The following is a 17,416-nucleotide window of genomic DNA, read 5'->3' on the forward strand; positions in this document are numbered from 1 at the left end:
ATCACTGGCTGACTTTGATAGAGCTAATTAATAAATTAATATATAATAACGGCATATATATATTTTTCTAAAGCAAGATGAAAAGTATAGAGTATATAAGCTGAATGCAGTATCTTTGTGTGCGATTGTTTAAATTATAAAATTAAAAACAATTATCAATATAACAAACGTTTCGACTTTAAATTGAATTATTCTCAATGTATCACTCATACAATATAAAAGTATTCTTGTTATCATTTAAATTAATATTAAAAAATCCGCAAAAACTAACAAACGCATCAAAAGTAATAAAATAATGCATAACAAAAAGAAAAACGCATGTTCAATTATAAAATTATAAAATTGAACATGTTTTTCTTTTTATGTATTATTTTATTACTTTTGTTTGTTTATTACGTTCGTTAATTTATTGTTAATTTAATTAACCTACGTTGGTAAAAATAATCATTAAACATTAGTTAAATATTAAATATAAGAGCGATTTCTTGCAAATATAAACAATTTAGCCCACTTAATATATTGACGAATTTTTAACGCTCCTAAATCTTTACTTTCTGTAAATCTTGATTGTAATTTACATTGCGATTTAACATTTAATTTTTAATTAATAATTTTAATCTTTAACGTTTAGCTTGATGCGAGCATGTTATAAAAAGTTAACAAGAATGAAGTAAACTAATTCATCTATCGTTTACTAGATGGCTACTCGGAGTTCTATTGAAATCCAATGAAATTTTCTCGAAGGCACCTTTAAACTTAGTCTGCAATATATATACGATTATAAAAAACATCCCTCTCGTACTTGCTTCGGCAGTACATATACTAAAATTGGAACGATACAGAGAAGATTAGCATGGCCCCTGCGCAAGGATGACACGCAAAATCGTGAAGCGTTCCACATTTTTTGCCGAAAATTATTAAGAACTTGTTAACAACTTATCATGTAATTAATCTTTTTATTTAACATTCTAATCTTAATATTAGTTTTGAATTATTTAATTTTGATTATTTATCACGTCCGCATGCAATCATCCTATTTTTTAATATTAATTTAGATGATAACAAGAATATATTTTTATATATTGTACGAATTATGATACGCGCACTGAGAATCATGTCTAATCTAAATTGAAATGTTTGTTATATTCACGATTGTTTTTAATTTAATTGTATTTAATTTTATAGTTTAAACAATCGTACACAAAGATCTCACGTTCAAGCTTTCACGCTTTTAATTTTTTACCTTCTTCGATAAAACTGCTTTTAAATATAAAAAAATAACTAATAAAGCAGAAATTACGTGCGAAAATAAAATTATCATACTTCTTCTCTGGTGAAAGATAGTTGAGAAGATAAAATGTTAAAAAATTTTCCAATTTTAATATTTCATCAGAATAAAGGGAATAAAGAATAATTAGTAAAAAGTTAGGAGATTAAAATCATATCTCTCATACGAAAAGAGAAAAGATATGAGTGCTAGATGTGATACTAGTTTAAAAAGTAGAAATGGATAGAAATGATCGCTCGATATTTCTAGTGTTAATTTTTTTTTTTTTTTCTTTTTTTTTTGTACGCGTAACAGCCGAGAAATTCTGGCTGCGCCTCTTTGCCGAGCAGCATTTCACGACGTTTAAATCGGAGAAGAACTTTCAGTGGGGCGCGCGACGCGATAAAGGAAAAGTTCGACATTCATGACAGAATTTTAAAGTTTACGCCCGCGAGAATATGAATGTTTAATGGTCCCGTGCCCCGCGTCGACCAGGAGGAAACGAGCGGCGCACCGACGAGAGCGCAATTTGATTTTTTTCGCGCGACACTGATATCTAACGGCCGCTCGGTAATGCAATTTACATAGCACGAAAAAGGAAATATTCGTCGACGAATCCCGCCCGCCTTCGTTCGCGACCCCGGAAGCATTTCAATTATCCCAGTTTGTATTTCGTGACTTCTTCACCGGAGGAACGTTTCAGTTACCCTCGTAGGCTCCGTCCCGGCGAGGTGGCGACTCCATTTCGTGTCTGTTACATCTGTATTTATTTCGCATGCGTACAATGTAAAAGAAAGGATACAGTTAAACAAAAATGCACGACGTAAATGTATTTTATCTCGAGTTTCTATCGCTTAATGTCGAATTAAAAGCTGAACGTGTCTTCGTTTGCACGAAATTCTTCGATCGAAAGATGACGAAGATATCATCATGTGGAATAATTATAAATTTTATAGCAGAATAATTGTAATTTTATAAAAACTTATTAAATTTTATAAACATTTATTAAATTTTATATTTTACAAAACCGCCCAGTTGCAAATGCTTTTTTTTATTCTTTGCAATCAATTATTTCACCAACACAATTATTTTAAAATTAACATTTTATGCAATATTAAAAAAAATCAAAGATAAATATATCCTCCATTCCTCTTTTCGCCTGATGGAAAATTGAGAAAACAAAGACATTAAAATCTTTTTTTAACTGGAGACAAGCTTAAATCAAAGCCTCCCGTCGTTGGCTTGTTTATGGGATATCGAAACTCGAATGACATTCTCGTGTCTCTGCGCGTTGCATCCGAAATGCTGCTGCCTTACAATGAATTACCGTATGCGCATATAATCGCAGTAGCATAACAGTGGTCACGACTTCAATTAAGCTGGTCGTTCAATTGTGCAAGCTTCCCCCCCCCCTCCCTCCCTCCCCTCCTTCTCTTGCTTTCGAGCGTGCGAATGGAGCATGGGTCAAGTCAGATCGCGCACGATTCGACTAGCAAATTCGCAAAGCACGTATTTCGCGGCATCCATCGAATCGTTAGAATTCAACCTCGGGCGCATTGTGCCCGGATCGTTGGAAATAATTAAGCTCTCTCCACGTGGGCCAAAGCCCCCCCCGGGAACGAAACGGCTCTCATGAGGAAGACGGAAATCGGACTGAAACTGAATCTCACGTGTGAATGACGAGATGTCGAAAAGCGTCCTATTGTTTGGAAAATTAATCGAATCGATCTTTTTAAGACATTGTCCATTCGAGGAAAAATTCAATGTATCATCTGTGCTACCGGTTGCTAATATAATCAATAATATAACGTTAAGAGCATGGATTTTTTTGTTGTAAAAAAATGATTTAACAGGATTATTAAAATTATCGTCTTGTTATTCGTTATAATATTCATTACTCTTCTTATCTATCAGCAAAATAATTTATCATCTAGAAATCTACTTGTTCGTTTTTACAAATATTAAATGTAGAAAAGGCAAGTAAGAAAATTTATTTGTTGAAAAATAATATTTATTACGTTTTTGACGTGATGTTTTCTGCTGAACGAAACGGAAAATAGAATGAAGATCTCTAAGTATTTTTAGAGATAGGTTTTAGCGAATGGTGATAAAACTCTCTTCTTTCATTTAAAACGCAACACCCATCTCATAAATGTGCACTTTGCGCATGAGGAAGGAGCTTGTTTCGTAGAAGTAGAAATTGTAAGAAGTAAAATACGGGATTAAGAAGGGGCCGTGTTTGCCATAGAGACGACTTCAAATGGATTTGCTTGCAGCAAAGTGAGCTCAGGTCGGTCGCGGCCGACGTAATCGCCAGAATCCATCCTGTTATAACTTATGCAAGACTTCGCATAATCCGGGAGCGTCCACTTTCTGTGTTACATTTTCTGTGTTACATTTTCAGAGTGCGCCAGAAAGCGCGCTAAACATGTAAATTTAGCGACGCTGCGCGGATTTTCATTTCAAAACGTGGAGGGGCGAATGATTATGCGCGGGGCACAAAAATTTTCGTATGGATGGATGTTATCATATAGCTATCAAGCCCCTCGACGCTTACATGAACGAAATTTACTTTACACATCTGTCTCTTTACCTTACATTAACTGGACTTTACATTTGTATATGGAAATTTTGCCGCACCATATTGATAGATTCAAAATATTTTCATTAAGGATTAAGGAAATTCAAGAACGTGATAACGTAAGGTCAATATTAATTTGAGTAGCGTGAGAAAATTTGTATAATAATTTTTTCTGATTAAAATGATAAGAAATATTTTACGTATTCCATTAGCATTTTTTAACATGTCGCGCCACTTTTATACATGTGTACGTAATTTGTACTTTTTTAAAGTCGTAATTTTTGGAAAGATTGTGAAGGATTTATGTGATTTATATATATATTTTTTTTTTTATTTTCATGCAAATCGATTCGATCCGACGGCTTGATTATAATTTACGATATAAAATGGACATATGCATATACATATATGCTGATACATATACATATGTATATATTACAATAGCAATTCCGCAAATTATTCTCATTTCGCAATCGCTTCTAACTTGATTACATATTAATTTATAATTATTGTTAAGTGGAGCGTACATTTCATTCGGAGATTGTAGTAATTATAATGAAGCGTTAACTAAAAGTACAAATTAAAATATGTATGATTATTTCTAACTACTTCAACGTTTAATCAGCAATTACGTCTTTGATTTTCAATATTGTCTAGCTAAATTAAAATTGAGCAAAATGCAAAGTATTTTTACACACATTCCTTCTAAAAATTATCCGATTAGATTGAATCTTGATTAAAATTTAAAATATGTGCGCATTTCAGATTGCTAATTATATCGTTTTAAATAATTTTTTTACTTTTATAATTGAACGAATTGCAAAATATTTTAATCATACCAGTGATGGGTCTTCTCTCTCTTCCATCTTTCACTTTTCTTCGAGGGAATGACGGAAGAAAGATCGGAGATATAAGTTGTAGCACGTGACGATAAGGAGATAAATGTTTAACCCCGGAGAAATTTGTCCTGGGGAGAAGATGCAGATGACATAGGTGGTGTACAGGTTAAAATAAACAGGGGTAAAATAAACCTCTCGGAGAGTCACCAGTAGTTTTCGTTAACATTCGTTAGGGGAAGGTAGAAGATGAGGAGAAAAGGCATTTTCTCGAAAGCCCGGATTCCCCACTTTCCCCTCTCCTCTTCACCTGCTGTTCACTTAGTGTTCCCCTCTTGCTTTTTACCGGTCTTTCTTGCGCCCGCGCCTCGCAAGTTTCCGCAGTTTCTATCTCTGCTTATACACCGCTTCGTGCCTTTATCTTGCTCCTATCTTTCAAAAGACGCGATGCGACGCGACGCGACGCGACGCGACGCGACGCGACGCTCCCGGGAAGAAATTCGCCGTGGTGGTCTTGTTCGGCGCTTAAAGTAAAGTTTAAGCCGCATCATTGAATCCATCGATCCTTTCCCGCATCTTTTTCCACCCGCCCACAACTATTTCTTCCGGTTTCCACGCGCCTCATCTCCCACGCGCGTTCTCACCTCCCTCTTTTTACGCGCCTCATTGTTTTCGACCTGTTTGTCGCGTTCACCTGATCGTTATCACGCTTACGAAGGAACATTCTTTTTTTTTTCTCTCTCTCCGCCTCTCACGCCTCCTCGCTCATCCTCTCTTTTTTGCGTCTCCATTTATAAACTGTTTCCTTCAGTTTATCTCGTCTCGCAGTGGCCTCGCTCTATTAAAACTTGGCGTTCCCTTTGTCTCTTTACTGCGCCGCCTACGCGCCGCACCTCATTTCTTCGTCGCCTCTCTCATTTTCAACCGTGTATCTCATCTTCCTTATTTGATCTCGCTGCCACCTTGCTACTTTTAGTCCATTCATTCCCTTTCAAGTAGACGCGTATACCGCCGTTAACCGCCGCCTCTTTCCTTCGCTCACCACCGTCCCAGAAAGTATTCTCCCTTTCGCTCTTCCTCGCCATCCCTTGCTCGCGTGTTTTCTTTTCCCCGCATTACTTCTACATATACAGTCTTGTTCCCAGTATGTTCTTTCACTGTCGGCATTACGTAGATACTCCTCATCTTTTTATTCCTCTGCATCGCACGTTTTATTCTCCGCATTTTTCTCATCCCCTTTGGACATGTGTCCATATGCTGCATTGTACTTCGCGAATGCGTGTTCAAATATAAAAAAGTACTCCAAGCAGAAGTCGTTGCGATGAAGAAACATCGGGCGTCTTCATAAAAGAGACTTCTATAGCATTTAAATCGCCCTCGTTATTTATCCGGAATCGTATTTTTCTTACGCGAATGTGTAATCTTTGTTTACAACGAGGACGCTGTCATGTAATTAAAATTATTATATGGTCCGAGAATTTTTATTTTGTGCAAGAGGCATACACTCACGACAGAGAGATTATGATATCTTGATTTATTTTTATTTTGACTCTTGCGTGCGCTGATTATTTAGTCATTGCATCGCTTCGCACTAACTGGTAATGTGCGGTGACGCTCTAATTGTCATATCGATATCGTATGGCTGATCAATGTTGTCATACGATATATCTATACATTACACATTACATTGACCTATATTCCGCTGAGATTGATTGGCTATCTTGAGAGATTACAATGATCAACAGCAAGAAATTACAAGAACGTTGCAATGATCAGGTCCGTTGGTTTGATTTCGAAAAGGGACGCGGGGATAACTTTTGTATCCGCCTGTATTTTAATAATCTCGATAAAAAGTTACTATGCATTATTTACTTACAAAGTAAATAGTAACAAAAGCATAACAATTGGAATGTTAAAACGTAATTCAATTTAAATTAAAATTTACTGGGTCGTATTTCATCGCAAGTAGAGTGTACATGACAGGCATTTGGATTGCAATGCCCGCCATATGTTTGGAATTTCAAAGGTTCGTTTTAAATAAAGACTTGTTATTATAGTAACTTGATAATGTAACAAAGAATTTTTTAATTTTTTTTAAATTTCTTTCCGCGTTTTACAATATTTAATAATAATCCAATACACACATTTGTATGAAATAGCAATTAAACAATTAAAAACTTTAATCTTTTCCAGTGTGATAATCTATTTAAAAATATATATTATAACATTTTTAAATATTATTATATATTATTTTAGCTGTTTATGAATTAAGATTTCTGTAAAAAATTCGGAATAGAAACAAAACGGGATTTTATATTTTGTTAAAAATATTATAATATTATAATTTTGACACTTTTTACTCGATATTATTTAGCATTTGCTAAATTCGCTTCTAAATTTCACTGACTATGCGCATCTCTGTGCGCTCGTAACTCGATAATCGCGCCGCCTTGACGAGATGAATTCTTGCAAATCGATAGGAATTTTCAATAGTTGCGAGCGCAAGGGGAGAGCACGCGTAAAAATACACATGCATACGTACCTGTGCGGGGCGTTGAGGAACAAGTAAAGATACAGACAAAAGGGGCGACCTATATACACAAAGCGGGGGTGCGCCTAATCTGCATTCGCTTTGACTTTTAAATTTCGCGACACGGACTTTACAATGGGGCGAAGTGGTCGGTGAGATAGGCGAGAGAAGAAGGGTGAGAGAGAGAGAGAGAGAGAGAGAGAGAGAGAGAGAGGGAGGGAGGGAGGGAGAAAATGAGCGAAGGAAAGTGTATGATGCCCGATGCAGAGACGCCACTGCAACGTTGTAGTTCGGTGCAGACGCAACGCTGAGATCGGGGTAGATTTGCCTAAGGGGTCAGAAACTCTTCTCATTTTCTACGTCCGTTCGTTCGTCCGTCCGTCCCCTCTAGCCATCTGACCTCCCTCGCTCTCACCCCCTTTCGCATTCCTTTTTCACTTATACGCTCATACTCGGCAAAAAGGTTATCGCTTATCTCGTAAATACTCGCTCTTTTGAAATGCAAATGGCGAATTGTGTAAAAATAAATTATATCCCGTTCCTTAGGTGCCTGTCCGTTTCCGCTACGTAATAATTTACATGTTTGGATGGATGCGGATGGAAAATGTAGCCCGGGAACGCAACGAGAATGCGCGTATTTATATCCTCGTTTTTCGTGGAATATCGCTGAAAACCAGTCGGGCATGCGTTTTTATTAGCCTCTTTCATGAATGCAATTTATGTTAAACATAATCGAATTGTTGGTTGCGCGAGCACTTTTATTAACCTGATAATACAATAATACTCGACGATCGAGCGGAAAGCGTACAACCACCATGGTATATTTGTACAATTCTACCAAAATTAACGGCTGTAAAATTAACTACGATGCTCACCGGCGTTAAAATGTATGCTCACTGGCGTTGATGTAATTACTCGAATATTTTCGTTTGTGCGAACAGTAACAGGTGGCGGTGCATTTTGTTGAGATATTTTCTGTACGTATACATTCGTTTTTCTTTGAGCGCGCAGAAAGCGCGCGCTATGGAAACCTAAAATTCTATCTTTCCAACACAATGATAGTGATGGATGGCATCTACCCGATAGAAATCTAGAAGCATAAATTGAAATTGCAGCGTTCCCGTATATATGTGATGCTATAGCGTCGACAATACGTTTGTTCGCCTTTGTATAAGGCGCAATTGATATTTTATCTCCGTTGAAACTTACGCGCAACTTAATATTTAAAAAATTGTACGTTAATAAATAGTCCAAGTCTCATCGCTGTTCATCATTGTCCGTCGCACTTCCTTTACATTCTCCATTCTAACGCAATTTCAAGTTCACTTCCTTCGCCAAGTTTAGGGTCAATAACGATATTGTGTACTCGCCTGCCTCGCCTTAAGGCGACGACATTGTCGTTAACGCGTCTAATATTTTCCTGTCACGTTATGCATAGTGCATAATATTCGCCCCGTGAAAGTCAGACTAACGCGGCTTACACTAATATTGTTACGCCTATTAATTAGCAAAGTTGCTTCACGGTACAAGCTGCAAACTTTGTCCCTGAAGGGACAGAGGGGTGGAGAAGGGGAAGGGAGAGGGGGGGCAGGGCAGGAGGAAGATTTTCTCGTTTTCCTCCTCTGTGGCCAACTCGAGTCAACTGATTTAAGTAAGTCAATTTCCCCGCTACTTTATTTTAGCGCATTAGATGAAAAGTTACACCGTTGCCTGTACGGAAAATCCTATCGAGCCGCTTTCCCCGCTTTCTTACAGAAACTGAGCTCAAGAAGAGATACTCAAATGCGCTTAATAAGCTTGACTATTATTAAGTTCGCGAACGTGAGTAGTTATCCACTCATTCGAAAGATTGGTTTCATTCTATTTCATATGAATGATTATGCTAGTAATTTATTATTTTTTTTCTTTAATATTCCTCTTTTATGAATTAATCTTGATTTTTCACACGGATTATCGACAAAAGATATCTAATTTATTTCGATTAAGATCACAGAGAATTAACTTTTAATCGCTTTACAAATGTTTATGTAATTTAGATTAACGATGTATTATTTTATAATTACAATGTAATTCTAATAGTATACATTTTTTTCGCGTGGCGTAGGTCTCCTCTTGAATTATCCTTAAAAAGACAGAGTTCTGGCTATATTAGTAATAATACCGAAAGGTAATCGGTTGCGTTGAAAAGACAGTCGGGTGTCACGACAGACGAAGCGGGAGAGCAAAGGAACCAAGAAGATAGAAGACGCACGAATATAACAGGGTGGCGCAGTGCATTTTCTTTTCAGTGCACAAAGCGGAGTTTCTCAGTACGAGAGCTGGGACATCGTGCCGTTCTCTTTCCTTTTCTCGCAGAAAGGAACGCTCCACGGGGAAACGCTATTTCATCCTATCCAATCGCTTTGTCTGCATCGTGCCGAGGTTGACGACTCCTTAACACAATTTTTCAAGTGAATCGCCGATGCCGCTTGCAATACAATTTCTTTCCCCCTTCTTTCTTCACACACACACACACACACACACCCTCTCTCTCTCTCTCTCTCTCTCTCTCTCTCTCTCTCTCTCTCTCATTCTAACTTGGAACGGCCTGGCCTCTGTCCATCCCAGTCCTCTCGTCCTGGTACATCAAGATCAAAAGACGCGTTCAGCACGAATAAACATTGTGCACTTTGGTTCTCGGTCGCGTCGACGGGCTTCTACGGCACGTGCACCCTTTCGAAGTTGCGGGAGCGTAAGGCGCCCTTGCAAGACGCACACGGAGTTTAAATGCAACGACAAAACTTGCTCTGAACGGAACTGCCTTTCGGATTTCTTCCGGCTCTCGCGAATGGTACCTTTCACGATCCGCGCGAATCATTCGAATACATTGGCGTATATACCCTGTATCCCACGCCCGTGTATTCAGCGACCATATCTCGGGTTGGGAAAATCCAAAAGCGTTCTCGGATGCACCGCGTGTTTGTAGCGTTTTGCCAGCGCGAATGCCCGAAATCCGAAATCCGTATACGCGACTCGTATAAGCCTCTCTCTCTAGGCAGCGAAAGGATTATGCTCGTTTCTCACGACGTACAGTTGCTCGATGACATTCCCAAGCGATACCGCCAACCGACCACCCGCGCTTCCCACAACTCTCAACCCGACCGACCGACCACCCACTCTCGTTATTCTCGCACTTCTGCCTGGGTCTTCGTCGCCTTCCAACCTCCCCAATCGGCGTTTTGAATGTGTCGCCGCAATAGTTTACAGATTGCGCGTACGGCGTGACTACGTGACGAGAACGCCCAACTAAATTAAACTAAACTAAAGCACCGCCATTCATGCCCTCGATGAAGGGTAGGAGGGAGATAGAGGCAACGGTAACGTATTACGTGGTACCGAAAACGCGTCTATGGCCCCGGACTCGTGCGTCCGACCCGGACTCGAACTAACGGGATGCAATTAATGTCTGTCAATTTTCAGAATTCAATATTCTACGCTCCGTGGTGTCCGACATGAGGTTGTAATGAGCGTTTCCGGCGCCCGTAACGATGCGTTAATATGATGCCGAAAGTGAGGCAAATGGAACTTCCCCGTCTTCTCTCTCTCTCTCTCTCTCTCTCTCTCTCTCTCTCTCTCTCTCTCTCTCTCTCTCTGTCGGCAAAAGCTCTTGAAAAAAGATCTGCCGTTAAGCATTCTGACTAGTCGCCGCGGCCATATTGGAATCGTGACATCATAAGCAAGAAATGATACAGTGAAATTTATTGCACTGTGTATCAATTTGCAAATAAAGAGATATTTAACTAAAATGACGCTTGAGATGGCTTTAAGACACTTGTGGAAATAGACGACTACTATCCTTTTCCTTCCTGATAATCAATAAATAGCCATAAAAAGCACGTGAAATAAAGCCTATTCAGACAGAAAAACATACGATTTGAGAGCTGTTGAAAAAAATGAAAAATATGCTTTTATATATAAATTTCAAAGGTAACTTTGCCGTTCATTTTTATGAATTTGGTAAGTACGAGGCAAGTCACATTTGCACGATTAAACACATAATTAGGCGCAATAAAAAATTTCGTTGTCAGCACGTCACTTAAAAATGAACAGGGACGAATAAGCTTCTAAGTTTTATCGCGACACTACGTCGTTACTGTGAACGCGAAGTTCCTAGCCGAGTAGTCAGGAGCCTAATCGTAAAAATATTAATTTAATTGTAATATAATTATCCAATGCCATTTCTCCAACTTGAACACAAACGCCACGTGCTCTGGATTAAAATAGCAGCATGTCCGCGTTAACCGCGCTACCCTAAACGAGAAACATTAAGTTACATCACACTTAGGCGTCGGCTGGATGCGCCAAAAAGTTTGGGCGCGTCTCGTTTCCGCGCTGCAGGTGCATCTCATTAGCCCCCGGCCGGTTAATGATGCTTCGACTTAACTTTCTCGCGCGGCATAAAGTTGGCCCGCAGCAATTTCTTACTCGGTTTCTTCGCGTCTGAGCCGCATCCTAGCAACGGATGTTCGACATTCTCGTCGCTGATTCTCTCAACGGGTCCCGTTTCCCTCTCGATCTTCCACCATCTCCTCCTCCCCCCCCCTCCCCCTCTTCCCGAGCCCTTCCGCGGGAGAGCTTCTCTAATTGCTCGGGTTACATTATTGCCCATTATAAAGACCGGATATTACCAGCTCTTTAATGCGCGTAGTGACATATGAATAAATTAGAGAAATATTTTGTCGAAGTTATATATTCATGCTTTAATTTTATATTTTATAAAAAGAGACGTAGAAGATTAATTCGTAGACCGGCAAGGGATGTAAATAAGAGGAATATTAAAAAAGATGAACCACGTTATAATGCATATCTCTAGCGGTCGTACCCAATTTATTAAAAGTTTTATAATCCTTCAGGGAATATGCTGTATTCGTTACGAGTATCTTAGCTGGATGAGATTTCAGGATGCAAAGTTCAGCAAGTAGGTGGTGTAATTTCAACTATTTAACGAGTCTGCTACTCCGTTTCCCCGCGCATTTCGGAGCAACAAGTACCTTTTTTTTTTCTTGCAAAACTGCCATTGGAGACTTATCCGCAAGATAAATCAACCGTTTGAAGGAACGAAAGAGCTCAGTGAGCGGTAACCCTAGAACGTAAAACGAAACTAAACTTCATTAGCCTTAAAGTGCGAAAGGTCGGGATTCGCAATCTTCTACTTCAAATTCCGTGGAACGGTGTAATAATGGCGTCAAACGTAAACTTCGCCCCGGAAAAATTTCTATCGAGGATGAAAGTCTGACCTGAAATTCCCAGGAAAAGCGTCGTACCTTCCTAATCAGAGAGCGATTATACGCCGACGCGGAGATTTACGTCATGCGTGAATTTGCAAACAGTGGCATTACCATTAATATTATCAATATTTGTATTAACGCCGGGATTTTATATTAATTGGAACGAGGACGCGTTCGGTCGTTCGGGTAAATACGAGCATACGTCGGCACTCGCATCCGATTTCGTTACGCATAATTGTCAATATAATCGTTACAATAATTTATGGTCATCCTGTGCGACGGTGTCGTGGAAGAGAGAGGACGTCATACGGCATGTGTACATATCGCGCATGTATTATACATCTTGGTATGTATACACACTTCGGACGGTACGGTCGGTCCGTGCACGCAAATTATCGCACGCTCCACTTTGAAGGAGCGGTGGTCCGACGGTGATCCAAAGGTCGTGAATATGACCATTTCCCCTGAAGGAAATTTCATCAAGATGACGCGAACCCGTGACCCGGGGCCTTTAATAAACCGAATCGCCAAGCGAATTCTCGCTTCCGATTGGACACTTTGGAAAACAGTTCGTTCGGCTTCGCGCCGGAATTTCTCGACGCGAGATCCGTCGACGCTCGGCGACATCGATTTTGTACGAACGCGAACTTTTTCGCGTCATCTCCGGCGTTCACCTCCGCCGAGAGGGTCGCGAACGAGTTTCGCGAAATTTAAACGTGCGTCGCGTACGTACGAGGAATTTATAAACGTCTGAAACGCGCTTTCGGAATATATTCGCGCGGGAGGCGCCCGATATATCGCGCTCCGCGAGTCAAATTTGTCAAAGAACCTATCATTAAAATTAATAGGGGTGGGACCCCCCCCTATCGCGTTAGAGCGTCGAAAAATTTTCGGCGCCACGTTCATTGTGGGACCGTCGTTAATCACGGTAATTAATGTCGCTTTGTGGTTAGTTAGACACGGCCATTAATTACTATCATTTATTACCTATTATCGTAATAATTATAGTTATCGCATAAAGCGAAAGCTGGAGCTCTCTATCACATGCAACCGTCCGTCCGTCGCTCATTTTGTCGAATGTATATTTTATATTAGCTCCCGTTCTCACTGATAAAAAGTAATTTTTCAAAATGCAGATGCATTTGATGCTTTTGCAACGGAGGTGGGGGGAGGGAGGGGGGTAGGAGAGATTTCAATGGTCTTTTTAAAATAATTCTCATTATCGGTGCGAATTCCCCGCGCGGGGGAAAAAAAAAACTTGGGATTACGTTAATGTGCGAAACATATTTCCATTCCGCGATAAAGAGCTTTCCCGTAACTCAGACTTTAACACGACGGAAACTCGTATAATAGAAAATCGTTTAAAATCGTTAATTTTGCTTGAATTCCCACTTGAATCTCGATGGAGGAGAAGAGTTGCTTCATTATTCATAGAGCTTTTACAACATTTTAATTGATGAAAATTCTTTATTCGCCTCCCATATTTTGGCAACGAGCGAGCGCGATCGCTCTCGGATTCGGCGGACAAAACGCGCGCGTTTCTATCTGCAGGCGCCGTAAGATATATGAAACGGTGGACAAAACGCGACTGTAATATCTGTCCGCGCGATAATGTAGCTCGCTCCTGGCTCGCATACGATGCCAACCGTACCGAACGGGTACGGTTAATTAATTATACACGGCTTTTTGCTCCATTCGCAAAAAGAGGGAGGCAAATTGATAAGGTCCGTCCCTCGCGTGACACACGCGGATCTGAGCCGACGTGTGACTCGTATGCGCGTAAAGAGTTACATTTAACCGACACGCGAGCAAATCGAGGCACGGCGTATGCATGCACGATGTACCATCGTGTCCTGTGTAATCGAGAATCACGGGGAACAACGTACGCGCATAGATCACGCGTGTACACGTGTGCGGGTAGGCGTGCGTGCATAGTGTGTGTGTGTGTGTGTGTGTGTGTGTGTGTGTGTGTGTGTGTGTGTGTGTGTGTGTGTGTGTGTGTGTGTGTGTGTTGTGTGTATGTTTTGTGTGCGCGTGCACATACGTTGTACGTACGTGGGTTTAGCAACGTGTCTGAGCTATCAGACGGAACGCAATTCGGCAGCGCGAGTTAGATGGCGTCCGGAGATGAGTCAGACGCGCAGTTCCGTTACCACATTTACATGCCGTTGCGACTTTACGACGTTACACGCGGCGGCTAAAGTACGCGCGTGCGGACGTGCGTGCGTGCATGCGTGCGTGCGTGCGTACGTGCGTGGATTTATCCGCTTCCTTCGAGATCTTTCAGGATTGCAACGGGTGTACGTATGAATTTAACGCAGACGGCGCAACGAGCCACATGCCGATGTATTTACTAAGTTATGTTGGCACATATACATGTGTACACACACACACACACACACACACACACACACACACACAGAGAGAGAGAGAGAGAGAGAGAGAGAGAGAGAGAGAGAGAGAGAGAGAGAGAGAGAGAGAGAGAGAGAGAGAGAGAGAGAGAGAGAGACGAATGCCAACTGGCTAACAAGGATATGTGCAACGTCGGCCTCCGTATCGTTACAGTACTGGGTTGTAAACTTGTAACATATATAAGATTCCGCCGCAGCTTGAAACTCGCATACGCGATTGGCATATGCGAATATAATCAACGTGTTGAATACTAAAAAGTTGTAGATGGGGAACTAGAATTAAGATTAATAAAATTTCTAGTTGTAATCGCGCTTCCATTCCAAAAATTTTTAGCTCATGAACATGATATGATAAATAGATCTTAGGGATCAATTTGATATTCGTAATATTATATTTGTAATTCAACTGAGAAAAACACCGAGATGAAATTTGTCTTGAGACACAGTTTGAGTTGTACCTCTCATAATTCAGTCTGATTCACTCGATTTTTGAAACGGGACAGCATGTATATATGTACACATGTACATATTAATCATTTTTTAATCTTATCGTTCAATCAAGTATTGAACGATTGGAAAGAATTGCATTATATATATATATTATTCTAACAATTATTTATAAAAAAAAATCTGACTGGAAAAACTTATGAAAAAAATTTCCACAACGAATTTTCAATTTAAATATAATTCGCCTACAACTTTTAGATGAGCACTCAGAGTGACATGCAAATATATATTTTGCAGTGGACTATTTCGTAATGGCGGCTGGCACTTGGTACTCGTTTCCTGAAGGCTATCGATATCGCAGTCCATCTAGGAAGATCTGTTCCGAAGAACAGAAGAAGTTGAGCGCCGAAATGTGCGTGGTCGGGAGTGCCGTACAAAGTCTCGCGCGACCTCGTCGCATTGTTACAATCGCTCCGGGAGTACCGCACGGTCTCGCGCGCGATCGTTGTATTGTTACAATCTCTTCGGGAGTGCCGCACAAAGTTCCGCGCGATCGTCGTATTGTTGCAATTGCTTCGGAAGTGGCGGGCAAAGTCTCGCGCGACCGCAATAATTAACTGTATTTCCGTGAGGGTTTTGCCGACTGCAACCAAGGAATCTGAGAAGAAGAGGTCTGTGGAAGGCATCGAGCAACGATGGCGCCGCTCCATACGGTGAGTATATCACTTATTTTTTTCTATGTAACCGTTCTTATGTAATACGTATTATAAAAGATTGCGTTTGAGAAACGAGAAAAAAATTATCTTTTGAGAAATGCGTTTTAAATTAATCTTTATAATTATACGTATTAAATAGTTACTCAAACATGAATAAAGAAATTTAATGCTTATAATAATTATGATAAAAATGTTAATTATAATTGTGAAATAATTTTGATCGTTTTATATTTGTGTTACATTTTTTTTCAACTTTTTATAACCTATATAGTTTATTAAACTTTATATTATACAGTACTTATATCGTTATTTGAGAACGTATTATTTCAAGAGGTCATGCAAAAAATGTATAATAGTTGCATTACACATGAATAATTACTTTGCTTCAGAATTTTATTCATTTTGATATTTGGTCAAAGTATAATTACTAAATCGTTTGCATTATAAAATTTGAAACATTATTTTCGAATATGTCACCTAATAGACTCACAGCGACGAGATTTTGGAGCAATTATAAGTATGAATTACTGAAAGTTATTACTATGATATAAATGCATATATTTTTTATTACTATATTTATACATTCTTCAATGTGAAATAATCCACGCTAGGATCTGTAATCTGTCTTCATTTTACAGTGGCTCTCTGAAATTGTTATTTTTGACATTACCACTTACATTTAAAAATATACATTACATTTTATTTTTTAGTCTTTTCAAATGGAATATTTTATCATATGTCAAATATATCAGTTTTCCACATAATGGATTGCTCCAAGTCTGAAAGAGGAAGCTACTCGCACTAACTCGTTTATCACTTTGCCGAGTGAAAAACCGTTTCTCTTAATGGCAAAGTAAACATCCGATTTTACTAGCGGCATACTTGCATCATGAGAAATTGCAAGTGTACGAGCTACGTATAAGCTACGTACGAATTCAACGTACGCGAATGCGAGTATAGTGCGCGCCACTAAAACGAAATGTCAGCAGATAAGCGTGCATATGGCCGTTGTGTAAGTTTCACACCGACGATAGGGGGGGGGGGGGGCGGCTCCTTGCGATGTACCACCGTGCGAGAGAGTTGTGTGTCGAGAACCAAACATACGAAAGACGAACTTGGCGAACGAGCATACGTGTTCCACGCCGTAACTTGCAATTGTAGTCGTATTGTTCGAAATAACGTTCGTTAACTTTTCAAGCTAACTTCTCGGCTCAGCCATCCCTCCCCTGGAAATCCCGTTAATCACCGCGTAACGAGATACTCGAGGGGGGGGGGGGGGACTTCGGGAAAAGAATTCGCGGAACAGATTAAACTACTTTTACGATCTGCGATGGGCAGATAGGGGGCGATCTCGGTCCCAA

General features: G+C 39.8%; 1 protein-coding gene and 1 non-coding gene across 3 annotated transcripts in view; both read left to right on the forward strand.

The window, feature by feature from the left end:
* NLG-5 (neuroligin 5) overlaps window positions 1-17,416 on the forward strand; it is a 185,658-nt gene that overhangs the window by 513 nt on the left and 167,729 nt on the right. For both annotated transcript variants that reach the window (XM_089072245.1, XM_089072247.1), the window contains exon 2: window positions 15,637-16,052. The gene's annotated coding sequence lies outside the window, so the exon portion shown is untranslated. The remainder of the gene's footprint in view (window positions 1-15,636; window positions 16,053-17,416) is intronic.
* On the forward strand, window positions 799-905 carry LOC112552828 (U6 spliceosomal RNA). Its single transcript, XR_003096799.1, has one exon. It is a non-coding gene; the product is annotated as a U6 spliceosomal RNA (small nuclear RNA).

The sequence above is a fragment of the Pogonomyrmex barbatus genome, unplaced genomic scaffold (genome assembly GCF_055798465.1).
Source record: "Pogonomyrmex barbatus isolate J1 unplaced genomic scaffold, ASM5579846v1 scaffold13, whole genome shotgun sequence".
Taxonomy (NCBI): domain Eukaryota; kingdom Metazoa; phylum Arthropoda; class Insecta; order Hymenoptera; family Formicidae; genus Pogonomyrmex; species Pogonomyrmex barbatus.